An 11,058-nucleotide genomic window follows, 5' to 3' on the forward strand; every position below is an offset into this window, starting at 1 on the left:
TATCATGCTGTAAATGCCTTATTGAATACCGCAGCTTCTAGAATTTCAGACAGAAAATACTCAAATTATAGGTCCCCAACCTTGCACTTTATTTCTGTTCTTTATGTTGATCCTGTCAGGAAATTTTACAACTGAGAACTTGGGTCCTGTGGCCAGGTACGGGTTACAGCATCTCCTCTGTGACTTCCTGTACTAAAAGGCAGTGGGTACGTACCCTGGATGAAAGTCTTAGTGGCATTTTCTCATTCTGTGTGCTGTGTAGAGGTCTCATATGGGATGTGGTTTGAGGAATGCAGTGAATGAGAACTTTGAAATATCCCATCTGTGTGACTCTTTGTTGCCTCAGATTTCATCACCACGTCCCAAATGCTTCCTGAAAACAATCCATTTCAAAGAATATACCATCTTTCTGCACCACTTAGACACCTATAACTAATATGTGGATTTGTACTGTTTTGTCAACATATTCCACTCACCTATAAATTTTAGTGAACAAGCAGAAGGCATTTAAGGTGCTAAGTGATAGAAAAACAGTGTCATTTAACTGGATATCCACCTAGGCTTTTGGTTTTGCTTAGGAAAAGTAGGGGTACATAGGTAGTTAAATTTTTGTAAACATAATTTCTTTTATATGGAGCTTGGACAGTTACAGTGTATGTTTATTACATACTTCACTTATTTCAAATAGTCCTTAGAGACAGATAATAACAATCCTCTCTTCACCTGTGAAGTTGAAATTTAAAAAAGATTTTATGTGGCCTGTTCAAGTTTATACAACTGACAAGTAATATCTGGTACTCATTTGGGGTCTTGTAATTCTAACCATTTCCAAAGAAGATAAAAGATTTGTACCCTAAAATGAAGGTATTTGTTAATTCTACAATTCTGCAAAGGATTTCTTTTAAAATATATGTTCAAGGCTATGCAGTGATTTGTGCAGTTTTCTCTATTTCTATGTAAGGAGACTATGTAGACTCTTCAAAGTATTTGTGGGAATTCATATCATGTGCACATTTAGTGTATTTAACATCAAATGTATGTACTCAATTAGAAAAAAAACAGATAATACAACCTGAGATCACAGAAGAGTGCTGTCACTGTTCCCATTGGCCATGCTATGTCTACTGATGTTGGTGTCTCCCCACAGTGATAGTGAATCTATTCCTAAAAATGTTTGTAATATAAGATTTTCACCGTAGGCACTGTCTTTAGAAGCTAAACTCTTGTGATTCAGCTCTATTTGGCTTTCTGTAACAATATTTTTAAATGTACTTGTAAAATACTATTTTTATGTTATATTAATTAAATAAATTAACAAGCTGCATTCTATATAAAAAATTTCCAGGTTTAATTGGAAAACTTTTTAGATCTCTTGCTCTACAAATTTGGTGTGACTCTAAGTTGGTATGAGGGGGTATTATGATTTGAATCTGAAATATTCTCCACAGGTTCATTTTGAAGGCTTGCAAGTGCTCCAGACTGTGACACTGTTTTTGAAGGCTGTGGAGTCTTTAGGAAGTAGAGACTTGTTGGCAGAAGGAAGCCACCAGTGTCGGGCATTTGTAGGTTATACCTGGATCCTGGTTCCTGGCATGCTCTGCGTCTTGGTCTTCCATTATGTGGAAGGCCTTCTTGTACATTCCTGCTCCACGATGTGAGCTGTGCCACCAAGCCTGCTCCACCATAACGAACTGAGGCCCTATGCAGCTGTGACCCAAAATAAATCTTTCCTTCCTTAAGTGATTTTTTTTCTGTCAGGCATTAAGTCACAGCAATGTAAAAGTAATACAGGAACAGGAATCTACTGTGTAAAATTTGTAGGAAGCACCATGGTCCTGGTACTCTTGGGAACAAATTTTGGAATTCATATGTGTGCACACAAACATGCATATTTAATATTTATATTAAAATTTACAGTAGTAATATTTTTATGATGATAAAAGTTCTAAGGTCAGAAAGGGGAAGCAGGCACTATTCAGATGGTTGAAATAAGAGAAGAAAGAGCAGACAGCGTATCTAGAAGTTTCCATACTGACTACTGACTAAGTAGCTAACTGCAAAATAATTTAAAATTGGAAAGTACTTTCTCAAATCAGTTAAAAAGACATAAAATGACCAAACTTGAAGGTTGAGGCCCTTGAGCATGTTCAGAAGAGACCAGATCTGCTGACTTCCCCACCATCTTCCAAAACAAACTCAAAAGAGGTTATACCTGAGACTAGAGGACCAACCAAACCCCTAGCTTTTCTGTAACATCATCAAAAATAGTTGAATAGAAAGGGTATGTGTGATAGAAAATAATGAAGCAGGAACTAAGTTTCTTTATAGAGCAATGCCAATTTCCCTTATAGGAGTGACTTCTGTTGTTTTCAGGAATTCCTTTGCCTCTGCAGCCTCTCAAAATAATCCTTATGCTGCAAAGTCCTTTAGGGGGTGGTAAATTCTAGCCTCCTATAATTATTTATTATTATTATTATTAATTATTATTATTGAAGGTGCTCAGGCTGTTCTTGGACCTGTAGGCTCAGTAATTTACTGCTTCAGGCTTGGGAGTAGTTGACACTACAGGAACATTTCACCATACTTGGCTTGATTTAGTCAATTCTATTTAGTACTCAGGTTGTAACCATTTTTTAAATTTACACATTCCACCAGCAAATTTTCAAGAAGCAATAGCTTTACACACATCTTTAGCTCTCGGAATATAGATTTATGTTTGGTTCTCGTAAGTTAAAGTTTATTAGCATAATTAAGGTTTGGATAAAAGATAAAAGCAAATATTTTCGAAAATGCAGATGATTCTACTACAAGCTCCACCTGTGGAGAGAAAAGATTGACTCTGTGATTTGCCACTATTTCAATGTACAGTCGTTTCCTCGGTATGCAAGTGACAAACTCAAGGTTCCTTTCCCTGCTTCTGTATACTACTTGCAAAGTTTGCTTCTAATCTTGTTTTTAAAACCCAAGGAGTCAGTTGAAGCAGATGAAAGCCAGACAAGAGGAGAGGGAAGGCAATGTGGCGGTAGAGGAGAGAACCGATGACCAAGAACCGCCCTTCATTACAACTAGTTCTGGAATCAAAGCAATCCCAGGTTCTGAATGCGAAGACGATAGTGAAGCGCTACGGGAAAGAATGGCAGACGGAGCACCTGAATCATGCCGTCACCACTACCAGAAAGACGCAGTTTTTTCCAGAAATCAGAGGGCAGGAGCAAAGGAATGAATGAGAAGCCGCCCCTTCCTTTTGAGAAAGATAAGCTCTCTTTAAAGCTTCACTAAACCCAGCTCTGGGGTAACATTTGAACAGCTTATACTCTGCCTTGAGTCACAAGCAAAGGCAAATATATCAATTTTCTTAGCCATGTTATTGTCAGGAAGTGGTTTTTTTTTTGTGTTTTTAGAGGCTTGAACAGGGTTCATTGGACATAATTGACCAGCTCCCTGATTAGAGGGGACCGGCTGTGCTGGACAGGAGCCAGCTGTCAGGAGCCTCTGGCACTCTGTGTGAGTTCCTCCCTTAGGCCTTCTCTCTGCTGGGGGGAAGGAGCTGAACCATTTATTCATGTTTCCTTCTTGGGAGAGAAGGATGGGAAATCCCTTGATTCAACCAGCTGTCCAGGGGCAGGGAAATAACCTGTTAGGGTTTGCCTTTCAGAAGCAGATGCTGACTGAAAACCTCACATTTCAGGGTTTTCATTAATTCTGAGTATCACATCTCCTCATCACCTACAAACAGGCAAAGACCCTTGCCTTCCCTGGGGGAGAAGGTCAGACATCCTCACTGAGGGACTCTTTCCTGACTCTCTGCTGACATCTCTGAAGAGGGTTAATACCACAGCATGAGACCTCTGCCTCCTGGGAGTGTTTCTGTGAGCGTTTTTCCTAGCCACTGCCCCAGCCAGAAGTTCCTCAGCTCTGAAACACAATCCCCGTGCAGTGCAAACATGCGCTCCAGCATCACGGGGAGAACGGGAACCCACCCACAAATTTTCCTCTGTAACATCTAATGTTGGTTGAAGCAAATCTGTCATAATTTCCCAGCCCCTGCTCTGTAGCATAAAATAAGTTTAGAGCCGATAGTAGCAGCTATAACAATATCCTATTTTATTACCCAATACTTGTGTATGCATATGTAACTGCAAGAACCAGAAAAATGGACAGGAACCAGGAAGGTACCGGAAAGAAGGAACTGGAGAGAGAACAGCAGGAGACAGGGATTTCTCTAAGGGAGAAATGGGTAAAATAGCGGGTATTTAAATGGGAGGGGGAGGGAAGGTTATACAAGGAGCTACAGGGAAAAAGAGGAAGAAGGAGCTCAAGACAGATGGGGCCATAGAAGATTGGTAATATCAAGGAGGAAATGGGGAAAATGGAAATATTCTAAAGGAGGAGGGTGTAGAGGGAGAGGTAGACAGGGGGAAAGAGAGGGGAGATAAATAATGCCTAGCTAGTGTAAAAAATCAGAGGGAATCATATTAGCCTAAAAATCTAATGACAAATTACACATAGAATATCTCTACATAAGTCCACGTGTACAGCTGAAGGCTATGTAACAAGAAACAGTGTCAAACAGGAGAAACCTTCCTTCGAGTTGTTGATCAGGTTATTTAAAGAGACCTCCAAAATTACACAGGCTGTTACCACAGCCCTTGATTGCCTCCCGTAACTTGAAGGTAAGACCCTGTTGCTGAAGACAGGACATACTTCAGACAAAGGATTTGGAGCAATGGATCTGAAACTGACCTGGAAGCCACCTCCCCTGAAGGCTAGCTCTCATAGCTTTGGAGAGCACTATGCAAGCTGGTAAGGGAGAACATCAATTGATGGTCCAACCCCAGCTTCAAGGACTAATAACCATATCAATGACTAGAACAGCAAACGATATTGGTGCAGTAGTGACACTTATCTTGGGGGTAATCAACAGCTACCTAATTGAACTTAAAGCCCACTCAATGGGAGGAAACTCATAATGTGATACTGTAAACAGAGCCAAATACACAAGGCTGGAGACATCTTAGATCTTAGAGAAAATCCCAAGGCTGTCACACCCCTAGACAAATGCAATTTACTACTAATCACAAAATATGTATCCTTATATTTACAGATATGTATGCCAGTCACCACTCATCAAAGAAGCTTCTTTTGCAATAGACTATTAGAGAGTTCCACAACTGTTCACACACAGACATTGACTGTGAATTACCCAAGCCTAAGTGAACATTTAAAAACCAGCCTCTACACCTAAGGCTCACAGAACAGGAACAGAACAAGTGGTAAAGAGGATACTAACACTTCTCTCAATTCTCATCAATGAAACTCCCTCATTCAACAAGGGGCCAGGAACACAAAAAGTCACAAATGGCCAAAGTGTGACAAATAAGAATTTGCAGAGTGTGGGTTCTTGGACAGGACTCATATTAAACTCCACCCACCCAGGGTCAAGGCACCATTGCAGAAGAGAGGGTAGAAATATTGTAAGAGCCAGGGAGAAGGTGTGTGACCATATGGAAATTGAGACCCTACAAGTTCCTGGGACCTTGCTCATATGAACCCATAGCAATGGTGTCAACATGCACAAGACCTATACAAACTAAAGCAGACAAAACCCCAGCACGGAACTATGGAAATGGAAATAAGCCCCAATCTAAGACAAAGAATTATTGGCAGCGGATTACTTCTGAGGAAGAGTTGATCGTAAAGGGAGGGAGTCTAAATCAACCCCAGGGGATGAACTTGCACTAACTTGACATTATAGGCCATAACACAAATGACATAATACATGAATTCCAGTGGTGTGGGGGGATATGGGGGGGTTCCAATGGGGAAGGGGGTATAAAGCAATTAAGACTGATTAAGATGTTCTATGTGAAATAAAAATGATTCAATAAAAGTGAGAGAATAGCCTTTCATGAAATTTACTTCTGTGACAGCATAACTTTTCAGAATTTAAATGTCAAGAATAATGTTTATTAAACATATGCTAATTTGGTTTAATGGTTTGTCTCTTTTTATCGCTAACAATTCTTTATGGTGATCCTGATACTGGACAAGGGGGACCTTTGACCCTCATGGACAGAGGCACTATTGGACCAAGGGACAGAGGGACAACTCATTTTCACAATTGCTCTGGAATGGAGACGACCCCTGTTTGATCAGGGTGTCTGGGTAGGGTTCTAATGGATCCTGCTACCCTGGTCATGTGTCCCATCAAAGTTTTTGGTTGATATTAGATGAATGGGGAAGGGTAGAGATTTTAAGTTCCAGGCTTTATTTGTTAAGCTTGTGCAAAATTGTTTTTGTTCCAGAGGGTATGAATTACTATTTTAATCTGCTAGGTGATTGTGCTGGATAGCTTTAGTGTCAGCTTGACACACCTGGGTTGAGGGATCCTCAATTGGGGAATTGCCTTCATTGGACTGGCCTTTGGCCATGTCCATAGGGCACCTTCTTGACTGTTGAGTGATGTGAGAGGGCCCAGTCCATTGTGGGTGGTGCACCCCTTGGCAGGTGGGCCTGTGTTGTATAAGAAAGCAGGCTGAACAGAGGCCCAGGGGAGCAAGTCAGTAAGCAGTGATCCTCCATGGCCTCTGCCCCAGCTCCTGCCTCCAGGTTCCTGATGAACTGTGACACAGGAGATGTAAGCTGAATAAAGCCTTTCCTCCCCAAGTTGGTAGTGGTCAGAGTGTTTTGTCACAGCAATGGAGAAACAGACTAGGACAGTGATCTAAGCTAAGGCCTTATTGAGAAAGCCATGTAGCTGTCTTTTAAGACTAACAATGTTTCTGCATATATGGGATATATTTGATATTTAAAGACAGTTTAGGATGGGCCTGATGGTGCAGATCTGTTATCCTGGCTATCAGGGAGTCTGAGGTAGGGGAATTGTAACTTCATATCAGCCTGGACAATTAGTGAACCCCTGTCTCAAAATCAAAAGAAAAGAAAGGGGCTATGGAGGCAGTTCAGAGGTTGAGTGCTTGCCTATTATGTACAAGTCCTGAGTTTGATCCCCAGTTCTATAAAAAACATATAAGCAATCATTTCATAATCACTTCTGCAAATGTTTAATTGAAATATTGCCCCCAAAGACCCAAATGGGAGCTATCTGCCCATTACGTCCTTAAATGAGGATAGTTTTCTTGTAGTACTTTGATACATTGGAAAAGTGCTCCCCACAAAAAGATTTGACATATGTGTTTATCTGTAATCACCCTTATTCTAATTCTATTTTCAGGACAAGATACCTGATTTTCAGTCATGGTAAAAATGAATATGCAGGCTCTTATGTTGAACATGATTCATATTTTAAGACAGTGAAAGCAGGGTCTTCATTCAAACACAGGGCCGTTCTGACCGTGGACCCGGTAGCTGCATGGGCTGCAAGTCCGCAAGACTGGGACATCACGCCCGCCCTGGCCTGCTCCATCCTCTGAAGCTTGCCATCTAGCTCAATTTAAATGAACAGTTTCCTCTCATAAATGGAAAGCGATTCCATAATTACACAGAAATGATGTAACTATACTTATTTATTTTTAAAATTCATTGCAAACACGAACTGGGACTTTCTATCCTCCTGTGGCAGCCTCCCTAATGCTGGGATTACAGGCATATAGAATTGTGCCCACCAGAACTGGTATAAGCTCCATTTTGTGTTATTCAATTAATTCAGAATAAATGTAGCTCATTAAATGAACCATCTTATATTCCTTTCTCTTAGCAGGAACCATCCAGAAAGTACTACGCTTTGCAGTGACAAGGTTAGTTTCTAATCTCTGCTGCTGGTACCTGTGAAGGGAGATGACTGGTGTTCTCCTCCCTGTATAATCCATGTCTTTTGTTCTCTGGCCACATCCACTCTATCAATTTTAATTTTTTTTTATTTGTGTACTCTTTCTCCAATTCAGATTTCTCTTGCTGTCTATCTAGAGCAATGTTTCTTTTTGCTTGTTTTTCCTCTCATTCTTTTTTTAAACAGAGTTCCTATGAAGCCTGGGGTGATCTTGAACTTGAGACCCTCCTGCTTCAGCACTAAGTACTGGGATTGATCGCAGGTGCCAACATGTCTGTCTAACCTGTTGTCTTCATTTTGTGTGCAAGAAAACTTAATTTTTAGGTGTTTTCCCCTAATTGTACCCTCTATGAAAATTTAAGGCTATAGTTAAACATGGTTTCTGTTTATATACACATACAAATGATTTATATCATTACATATATATGTAACTTTTCCTTTAAGAATCAAGGTATCATTCCTTCAAGGGTGATACTATCTTTTTTGAGGATAAATGTTAAAAGTCTTTTTTCATATTTACCTACGCATTCCTTTATCTTTCTTTATTCCTTTCTTTCTTTCTTTCTTTCTTTCTTTCTTTCTTTCTTTCTCTCTCTTTCTTTCTTTCTTTTCTTTCTTTCTCCTTTTTCTTTGTTCTTCTTTCTTTTTTTCTCTCTCACATACAATTAAACACCTAAGAAATTAAACATTAAGAGTCTAAAACACAGTATTTGCATTCTCAAATCTCTTAAGGAAGCTCAGAGTTTCACATCACCAACTAAGAAATTGGTCTTCCAAACATGCATGTGCTATGACAGGGTTTGCGGTGAATCTATCTGCATTTTAATTATAATTTCATTTTCTTGACTACTGAGGTCAATTCTATTCATAGCTACTGCTTGAAGGGGATGTTTCTACGAACACATAATAACAAATAGAGAACCAATTATTGCTAAGATCATGGAAGAGAATTGACATATGCAAAGGTATGCTTACTTTCATCTTGCTGACTTCTAGAGAATTAAGTTGACATCCTCCAGATACATTGACGCATATGATAAAATCAGCTTCTAACACAATTTTCTCAATAACTATGGCAAGGAATGCTTCTGTTGCCTGTATCACAGGCTTATTAAGTCTGGGCTGATGAACCAGGGGCTTGGTGGGAATAAGAAAGCACAGAGCAAGGACTCCAGGACTTTGTCCAGATTTCCAGGCGGGGAGAGAACCATTAAGTAGTTGTGAAGCATGAATGCCAAGTTCTGCTTTTCCTAAAGACGAGATCAGACTTTTATAGTTCTTTTCTCAATGATCTTATTCCATTACCCGACAAATGATCTCTTCCATTGCATGAAGATATGGCAAAAAGATTAAAGCAAGCACAGAGTATTTACATCTGTGTAGCAACCAGCTAACCACGGAATGAGGTTTCACTCAGCTTGAAATACACAGCATAATTCAAAGAAATTTACTTACTTGGGATTATATGTCTTGGACCACCTTGAAGTTATAAAGCTAAAGGAAGACAGCTAAAAAAAAAAAAAATCAGTGAAACCATCACATTCCCATTTTCTTTGCTATATCAGTCTTTATAAGAATGAATGCCTGGGGGCTAAAGATGGCTCAGAAGTTAAGAGATTTGGCTGTTTGTGCAGAGTGTTTAGTTTGTTTCTTCATTGCTCTGACAAAATACTCTGACCAATACAAACTTGGGGAGGAAAGGGTTTATTCAGCTTACGTCTTCCAGGTCACAGTTGATCAGGGAGCCCAAGGTAGGAACTCAGGACAGGAACCTAGAAGCAGGAGCTGGAGCACAGGCCGTGGAGGAACGCTGCTTACTGACTTGCTCCCCTGGCCCCTGCTCAGCCTGCTTTCTTATGCAACACAGGCCCACCTGCCCAGGGGTGGCACCACCCACAGTGGGCTGGGCCCTCCCACGTCACTCATCAAGAAGATGCCCTTCAGACATGGTCACGGGCCAGTCCAATAGAGGCAATCCCCCAACTGAGGCTCCCTCAACCCAGGTGTGTCAAGTTGACACTAAAGCCATCCAGCACAATTGACCCCTTGTCAACTTGACACAGAAACATCAATATTAAACCATAACTTTCTAATCTCTGTCCCCAAGATATGATGTTAATATCACAACATAAGGCAGTACAACCTTAAAAACCCCACAGTCCTTAAAAAATCCAAACACATAAAAGTTCATAGTCTCTTTTAAAAGTCTCAACTGTGGGTGGGCTTCTGTAAAATCCAAAACAAGTACTGTCTTATTTCAAAGGGAAGAATCGGGCACACCTAAGCAAAACCAAAGTCCAGCAAAGTAGCTCAAGGCTGGACATCTGGGATTCACTCATGATCTTCTGGACTCCAAACGGTTCTGGCAGCTCCACTTCTCTGACTCTGCCATCTACAGCACAAATGGCTTGTCTCTTAGACCCCAGCCAGCTCCATTCCACACCTACTGCTGTCCTTGGTAGTTGTCCCATGGGGCTGGCATCTCCAAAAATCTGGGTTCTCCACTGAAACTGAGGCTACACCTTCACCAATGGCCTTGTCTTGCATCTTGGGGTGCAAAGCCTCAGTTTCTCTCCATGACCCCTTCAATCCTGGTGTCTTCACTGCAACTGAAGCTGCACTTTCACCTACGGCCTTTCCTGGCCTCTGCGTGCCAAGCCTCAACTGCTCTCTGTGACCCCTTCACACTTTCAACACCAGATCCATGCAGGGGACTCTTACACATTACCAAGTCCTGCTTCCAGCTTGAGATGAAGGCTCAGGTCCCCTCTGTGTACTGACCCTGAGGAAATACCTCCCAGAAGATTTCACCTCAGTGAAGCTGGTCTCTTGTTACTTACAGCTGATTTTTCAGCCCCAGCTAACCAGCATCAATTATCCCAGTTAAGCAAAGGTTTTGCCTCAGGTTCTGGTTTCTTCTTAATCACAGCTGATTCTTCAGCCCCAGACAACCAGAACCCAATCCAAAATCTCACATGAACAGCCCTGATCATCTATGCTTCCCTTTGAAGCTTCACAAGCCAGGCCTCCATTGTCTACAACTCTTTCAGCATAACTGTTCCAAGCTCCACAGCAACAAACTCTGAGCATGCAATGGCTTTTCCAGCCCAAAGTTTCAAACACTTCCACAGTCCTCCCAAAAACACCAAGGTCAGGTCTGTCACAGCAATACCCCACTCCTGGTACCAATTACTGTCTTAGTTTGTTCTTCATTGCTGTGACAAAACACTCTGACCAGTACCAACTTGGGGAGGAAAGGGTTTATTTGT

The sequence above is a fragment of the Nannospalax galili genome, unplaced genomic scaffold (assembly GCF_000622305.1).
Source record: "Nannospalax galili isolate Female #2095 unplaced genomic scaffold, S.galili_v1.0 scaffold1035, whole genome shotgun sequence".
Lineage (NCBI taxonomy): Eukaryota > Metazoa > Chordata > Mammalia > Rodentia > Spalacidae > Nannospalax > Nannospalax galili.